This window comes from Tinamus guttatus, unplaced genomic scaffold (genome assembly GCF_059628265.1).
Source record: "Tinamus guttatus ecotype Peru unplaced genomic scaffold, ASM5962826v1 Tinamus_guttatus_pri_ptg000327l, whole genome shotgun sequence".
Classification (NCBI taxonomy): Eukaryota; Metazoa; Chordata; class Aves; order Tinamiformes; family Tinamidae; genus Tinamus; species Tinamus guttatus.
The window spans coordinates 9304926-9313170 of NW_028288861.1; positions in this window are offsets into that span (position 1 = coordinate 9304926).

Below are 8245 nucleotides of genomic sequence, written 5' to 3' on the forward strand. Positions count from 1 at the left end.
TACTGGAATGCTGACTCATGACCCCCGTATAACAAAGGCTGCACTTCAGCACTCGGATCCGGAGCAGGGAACACAGAGCTGGCTTTTGGTATGTCCATTTGGCCCCGAGCTCCGCGTGTGCAGCTCAGATGCGGTCGGCGCACACACACGAGCAGGCGCTGCGCTGCTCAAGTGCTATCTTACCTCCATGCCATGCAACAGGGCAACCGAAAGGTGAGCTGGATTCTCATTCACCTTAAACCCCTTTTGTACTCCCAGGAGCACGAAAGAGAACGCCTCTCAGGTGCAGGACCACTGGCAAAGCACGGCGAAGGCAGCCAGTGCCTACACGGTGGCGCAGTGCTGCTGCAGCGCCGGGGGGTCCCGCAGTGGGGACACGGGAGGACACGTATCCCTCTCGCCCACGGCTGCCACGCAGGGCACAGCTCCCCATCCGCGCCTCGCAAAAGGGATCTGCGACCCGCTTCACCTTCCCTCTCCACTTGCAGCTACATTTCCCTACAGAAAGTAAAATGTATTCCAACTCATCCCCTTTGTCATTTAGCGCAATAACCTATTCCAAGGAAAGCACAGGTTTGCCATTATAAATACACGTACACTAGAAATTCTTGCTAGCAAAGCTGAGCTGGTCAGAAATCATCTGACATCACACCCACGCCAGCAGAGCTATGATGGTGCAGCACAAACTTAGCGTTGGATGGACAAAAGTGTATTTGCTGCCAAATTCTAATGTACGCTCGTACCGCTTTATACTTCTTGCCAGAGTAAAGGAGCCTTGGAAAGAGCATACTTTGTATTTATTTTGACCCTTCTTGTGCTTCCTCCTAGCACAAATGAGAATTTGCAATTGTGTGTCTATGTGTGCCTCCAAGTCGCTTCTAATTTCTCCTCATGCTTATTTTAGGAGTATTTGTCACCCATCTGTATGCAAATAAAACTTGAAGAGGAGTCTGAGTAATAGGGAGAGAACAGCCTACCACTGTTTATTAAGTTGCAGCTGATGCCACGGTAAAAATTCCTGAGTTAGTGGATGGTGCTTGGCTTCCTCAGGGACACTTCCTGTCTTCCCACGTCATTATGAAACCTGGCAGTGACATCTGATCGCAGCACTGGGAACTCCTCAAAGTGACCAATAGTGAAATGGGCCCTGGAGCTGGAATTTTGCTTTTTCTGCTCAGCTTCCAGGTCCAGATCTTCCTTCCTTTCCAAACCAGAGGTGAAGCGCATGACATGGCAGCACAAATGAAGCCTTTATTTTCCCCTGCCCGTGATCTCCTTCTCCTAGGGACAGATAACTTCATTCACAAGAACTGTCAGTCCAACTCCTTTCATTGCCATGAAATTAGCTGGGAGAATTTCCAGTGCACTCAGCTTTCAGTAGTGTATTTTTATGCTTTTCATCTTAGATTTCCCTATCTGTTAAGGGGACTCCCTAAGACTTCAAAACCGACATTTCTTTTTGAGTCATTCTGTCCGTTTCCATTTGGCGAGTGACACATTTTTCTGTGATTTCCTTATGGCATTTAAAGCAGCATGACCCTTTTTATTTACTTATCTCTCTGGGCATTCACATCATTGATAATTTCTCAAGAAGAGTGCACAGCTCCAGGGTTACTGTTCCTGCAAACTACCCAGAGAAACTCACCTATATTTCATCTGACCTTCAAAACTGATGATGAGTTTTTCTTTATCCTTTAGTGAAAACTATGGCTCATTCAGACCTACATGTACAGATTCAAGTTTTCAGGCTCTCTGCATTTTAGGCATAACTAAATTTGAATGAGATCATTTGCACATGTACAACTTACATTTATGCATGCAAATCAGGCAATTAGGTACAAAATTACCTGATTTGCATACATGATGCTAGGACTAAGCAAGTAATATGCAACAAAAACATATTCTATTAATATTATTTTCCTCTGTTCAGAAATGATCTGCAACAGGATTAGGAAATAATCCAAGTTTTTCACAGCTCAGAAAGATTTGTCTATTTGATGAAAAATTCTAGGCCTACTGATGTGCTGGCTAATTACTTTTTTTTTTTTTTTGGTACCATATTTGGTAACTAACCACATTTTTTTCTGAAGTGTGCAATTCCACTGTTTTTTATATTTAGATTTAGGCTTCAAATGAATTTGCACAAATAAATCCTGAGTGCTCAAATCTTAAAGCATCACAAAAGAGATAGCCCCCAAATTTGCTTTTGCATTCAAATATTCATTGATTCTTTTTCCCTGTTTGTGCAATCCAGCTGCTTTTCCATGAATACAAATATGCAATCGGCATGTAAAAACAGCTGCTTGTGTAGGAAATAAAAAGGGGGGGGGGATGAAAATACAGCCTGTGGCGTGTGGCAGATTTTTCCTGCCGAAGTGCAGTTAGAGGCAGACAGCTCACACCTCGCAGTCAGTGCGGGAAGCTCTCCCTTCGGCAAGGTGATGCATTCCTGGGGGACCTGGCATCTCCTTGGCCCTGAGCTCCCCTCTCCAGTGGCTGTGTCGGCCTCTCACCGCCCTGCACATGCACCAACAGCCTCCTTCGCCGGCTCCCTTTGTTGTGCTCTTCCTGCTCAGAGGGCGAACTCCTCAGGCACAGACCTGTCCTGTTTGTCTGCGGCGTCTTCTGCATACTGAGGTGCTCGCGCTGGAGGATAAATCAACAATAGCTGCACTCCGGCTGCGGTGCAGGGCCCTGTTTGCATGTCTCCAGCTGTTCTCACCGGGGTATCTCTGCACCTCTTTCAACTATCACTTTTAAGACAGAGCCTCCAAGCCTGGCTGCGCTCGTGACGATGAGGACAGGCCTTTGGGCTCTGCCTTGTCCTGCCTAAGTTCCGTGCCGCATTCACCATGGCTTCCCTGCTTGTGCCTCCCGGCGTGCGTTTGCTCATGAGAGAGGCCCATTCTGCAGAGGTGCCTGGTGAAGGACAACTAGTCTGCCCTCAAATATTTTGGTACATTTAATTTACAGCTAGGCAAAATACTGAGCGAAGTAGTTTACTCACAGTGTGCTTAACTGCATTTGCCATAAATTCTACCTGCTATTATCTGTCTCATTCACTTATCACCAGTGTGCAGTGCTACTATTCAGAGGTTTTTCCAGCTCATACAGCACGTTCCCACTTTTCAGCATCCCCTTTTGTTCTGTCTCCTTGAAGAATTAAATTGTAAGCATTTCTGAGAAGATGTGCTTTGCCTTCTAAAGACTATACTGTGCATCTTGGCTGAAACAACAGCAACAAAAAAAACAATAAACAGCATCAAGATATTTGACAAGATGAACATTTAAGTGTTGTAATCTTGTGACACTGTTGCCTTTGACTTCTGCTGCCTCTCATTTCCAAAAATTTCTTGTTGTTTCTCATTCATTAGATGGTTACAAGGGACTCCTCACCACAAAACCTCAAAACCTACTGGCTGACTCTCATATTCATTCCTTTTTTAGCGTTTGTGCTGCTCTATAAAGTCAGGCAACTTCTTGTCTCTGTCTGTCAGGTTTATCAATGACTTCTGAGCACTTCCCATGTATCTAAAAACAACAAAAAAAAATTAGAAAGCAACAAAACAGCCGAAGAAAATAGTGTGTCTTTCTTCCCTGCCTGCTGAAAGACAGCTTTGCTTTCTTATTAACATTCTCCAAGTTCTTGCCTTTGCCTCTGGCACTGTTCTTACTTCATCCTCTATTCCAGACTAAGGGTCTCCAGATCTCCCTGACACCTATCCCAAAAGACGTACATTTCCATTTCTTGATCTTTCCTGACAGTAACTACCCCTTCTCACACTCAGCAATTTCATTTTTATAAGGAACTAAATGCTGTAGCAAGTCCGTGCAACCTTTATAAACTAAAGAATTTGTAAGAGGCACTGGAAAACCATGGAGGTCAAAGACAAAGGTACATCTTTAAGTGATATTAAGTGATGATTAAGACATACTTCAAACTATGGAGGTAAAAAACAGCAGCAGTTCTCCTGTCCCAAGCAGTAATGTATACTTCATTCTAATCCCAGCATGTACCACACTTTCAAATAAACAAGAATATAGGACTCAAGGCCTTCCTAGTTCATGTTCTTCACACACACCTAGTTTAACCCCACAAATTCTCATAAAGAGATAAAACAAATGTGTCTTTTTTTTTGTAGCTGATAGTATGTTTATACCATATACCAGTCTCCCTTGAGGCATTTGTGGACAAAGTGATATGTATGACCTGCCTCTTTAAGGACCTTGGGATGTGGAGCAAGCCAGCTATGTGAGATTATCAGACCCTGCAGGGAAGAAATCAGAGGAATTGCAGAAAAGACTCAGTATTGGGAGCAAATGAAACAGGTGAGTTTGTGTGGTTTATCTTGCCTTAACAAATAGGCCCCTGAGCTTGTCCTGACAGCTATGTGCTCAAGGGAGGACAGACTGCAGCGTGAGTGGACTTTGAGACTCAGTAACCCTTCCTGGGTGAGAGAAAGCAAGCCAGAAGCTTGCACACGATGAAGCACATTGCCAGGCAAATGAACTGTATCACTAAGAGAAAAGTGGAGCAGGTACATGAAGGATAATGGCAAAAACAATAAGTAAATGCATCTTGTTAGATTTGGCTGCTACGAATGGAGAATGCTGTTTATGTGCTGCTGAAACAACAGCAGCAGATCAGGATCTCCTCCTGCAGAGTCAACAAAAGCAACGGGAACTGCAGCTTGCAGCTCAGCAGGAGAGATCCCTGCGGTGTAACCGACGTGGGGCCGCGAGGGTCTGCTGGACTGGTAGAAGACAGTTTAAGCAGATGATAGTTTTTTAGTGCTTTGAGAAGACGGTTTGGTTTCCCTGTGCTCATGAAACTAAAAAAAAAAATACCCTTAAGTGTCTGTCTGCATTTCTGAATGCCTAGCGCTGCTGGATTAAAACTGAGTAGCTACAAAGCAGCACCCTAGCAAAGGGTCTCCAGGCAGCACAAAGAGTGCTGAGCTATTCGGCTCTTATTCTCACCAGGTTGGGCCTGGTTCCAGAGACCAACGGTCACTGCATTTGGGCTGAATTACGTTCATGGGGAACGTGTCCATTTACACGATCAAACAGCAAGGGGACTTCACAAACAATGTCCAGAGATGAGAACCTGCAGTAACTTCTGTGAGGTCTGTTGCTAGAGCTTAAGGCTTATTGCCATTTTCTGCAAACTTCTGCAGGTGTGCTGATGGAGGAAACAGAAGTGGAGGGAACAAACCTTTGTAGCAGGCTGTATTCTGCTACATGAGGCAAGCAAGAAGTCTTGCAGCTTGCTAAAAAGCTTTAGAAGAATTATTAGCCTACATCAGCTTAGAGGAGGTCCCCTGAGAGCTGGGAATTTCTAGTAATATGCAGCTGGCATGCAATCTTATGCACATGGAGGGACTGTTTGCTGGAGCACACCTATGTCATGTGCTGCTTGGGCCGCAGGTGGAGGCCTCTGCTCAACACAGCAGCTGTTTGAATCAGGCAGCCAGAATAGAGAGCAGAGAGTGGAGAGGCTTGAAGTGAGATCAAGTGGTCCCAAATTGTGTGAGAACTCTAATGCAGCCCAAAAGAAAAATCAAGAGAAGTGTGGTGACTACATTGCCAGGCTTCCTTAGTGAAAATCAGCCAAAAAGGCTTAAGGAGCTTAGTAGAATGAGTTACCCAGACTAAGTCATCTTTGAGCATAAAGGAAAGCTGGTGTATCTGTATGCAGACTTGACAGGCTTGAAACAGAACATCACTGGGAAGTCTGTGTGGTAATGAGACAGGTCCACATCAAACTGCAGAACTAGTTTGGACAAGACCTGGAGGGTAGCTGTGTGTGTGCTGCTGGGGTTTGCATCCTTAAAAGCTTGGAGCAAGTCATATGTCGGCTCTCACAGAGCTGGAAAGCAACCAGGTGACTCTACAAAGAGCACATCTGAGGAGGAAACTGTGGAGCGGGTGAGAGTATATGTTTCCCACAGACTCAGATTCAGATATGAGCACTAAGGGCCTGCTTTGATCAGAGAAACAACCTTGCTCTGGTCTCATTGTATGGTTCTAATCGTTGAAGAAACTGCACAGGCTTTAAGCATTGTGTCCTATTTCCTGGGCTGGAGGTCAGACCCGATGACTATTCAACTGCTGGACAACTGAGAAGGAAAGGACAAAGAGAACGACTGCATGTACAGACTCTGTGCTGAAAGACATACATCCTTTTTTTTTCCCCCTTAAAATGTTGGAAAGTTGATCTTCAACTTTAGGTAGCTTCTTACTTGCAACTGTGGGAATGAAATGTGCTTTTAAGTGACTTTAATGCTTTGTTTTAAACAAGGTGCTACATATAACAGCTACTGTTAGCATGCAGTTCTACCAAGTTATGTTGTAACTAATTCCCATAGCAACGTGATCATGCCATATATTCTGGATTACAAACCAGAGGGAGAAGGGATGGGAAAGGCCCTCAGCAAAAAATAGAGAGCAAAAACTGTCCTGATTATTGCTTGAAGCTTGAATGCTCTTATTAGTCCAATTTGCTTAAACAATGTTTATTTGCAGGCAATGCTGAGGATCCAGCCGGGCTGCACCTGCCTCCTCGGGCGTGCTCAGGCACAGTCTGGGATTGCACTTCTTCAAGGGAGAGCAGGGTGGGGTCCCTCCAAAAGACAGGGCCTTCTGCTGGGAGGAAGCTTCAAGCCCTAACTTGCAAAATATGTACAACGCATTACTGTAAAAATCAAACCATCAAAACACTGAAGATCTAGGCAGAGCTGCAAGTAATCATGCAAAAAGCTGAAAGCAGCTGCTCTTCATTTAAAATGTGCAGTTCTCAAGAAATGCTGTGGCCTCTTCTAGCATTAGGAGAAACAGAGGCACAAGAACACAAGAATTTCTGCAATTTTTTCTCATACTTACCTGTCATACAAGACACTAGACATCCTATCAAGGATGCTGACTAATGAATCTATCTCAGGTTGCAGATCCTTGTTACCACAATGTGACTACATATTCATGGATCATATAACTGATACTATTCCTTATGGTTTCATTTCTTCCTGCCTCCCCTCCAGTAGGAATGATGCAATGAGGACAAATGAAGAAGTACAGTTGGATGAGCAGGAGGAGAGCTGACTGCAAAGGGGGAGGGAGGGAAGAGCCACTTGAAACCACAACAAATGTTTGCCAAAATGAGTATGTACACTTACCAAGGTACAGCTCTTGAAAGGCTGCTTCCTTTTGATAAGAAATACGGAATAATCTCTGCCTGAAGGAGGTGGGATGGGATAGATGCACCAACCGGTCCTTCTTATCATCGCAGGTCTGAGTCTTCGGGAAGGAACTATCTTTACATATGACAAAGAGTTGACCATATCAACTTCACCAAACAAATAATTAAAAATACCCAAAAAATATTTCTGTACAAAGATGAAAGTTTTTCAATGGTTTTAATGCATTTTTTAACAGACTCAAGAGTCACAGACACTGAGGAAGAGTTCTAAGGGCATATGTCTGGCATATCAAGCCAGATCAAATAGGCCTGTAACACTTAGTGGTCCATATTTTCCATTAGCAGACCCGATAGTCACGCTTCCCACTCCCTCCCTGTTCTGCCCCCAGCTCTGGCACAAATCAAACCTACAGAGCATGCTGTCCTTAACCCAACTGTGTGCCAGTTTGGGCACGTTCCGTTGGAAACTTGGGCTAAACTGTGATCTCTTCTGTTACCACAGTGTGCGCCGCGGAGAATGAGATTGCCTCAGATAGGTCTTGAAGAGGGAAACTCAAAGCAGCGCGTCCTGTCTTTGATTTGAATGAGCGATGCTCTCCGTCATAGCCAAAGGGGAGCTCCTACCTCTGGCACACAGCTATGCACTCTCCTTCACCCCAGCCCTCCAAGTGTTGCATCAGCAAGAGCTGCAGCGGCCTCCAGCCTTGGAGCTGGCTGAGCGAAGGACACAGGCTACAGGCAAACGCCCTGGCACTGAAAGCTGTTGTTCCCAAACACCTGCATCACACAAGGGCTTCTGGGCTTGGCCATGTGCAAACCATTACCCCGGCTTGCCTCTGTCCCAGGGGCAGGGAGATTAGCAGTTGGGACAGCAACCAAAGGCCACAGTCTCCCTCATTCTGAAGCTGTTTGCTGTGCGACCTTGGATGAAACACTCTAGATTACCTGTCTGGAAAAGGGACATGCTAGCGCAGGGAGCCTGAGCCTTCCCTGCCTGCAGTCCTTAATTGGGGTGCACAAAGTACTGCGCAGCTTTGCATGAGAAGCCCT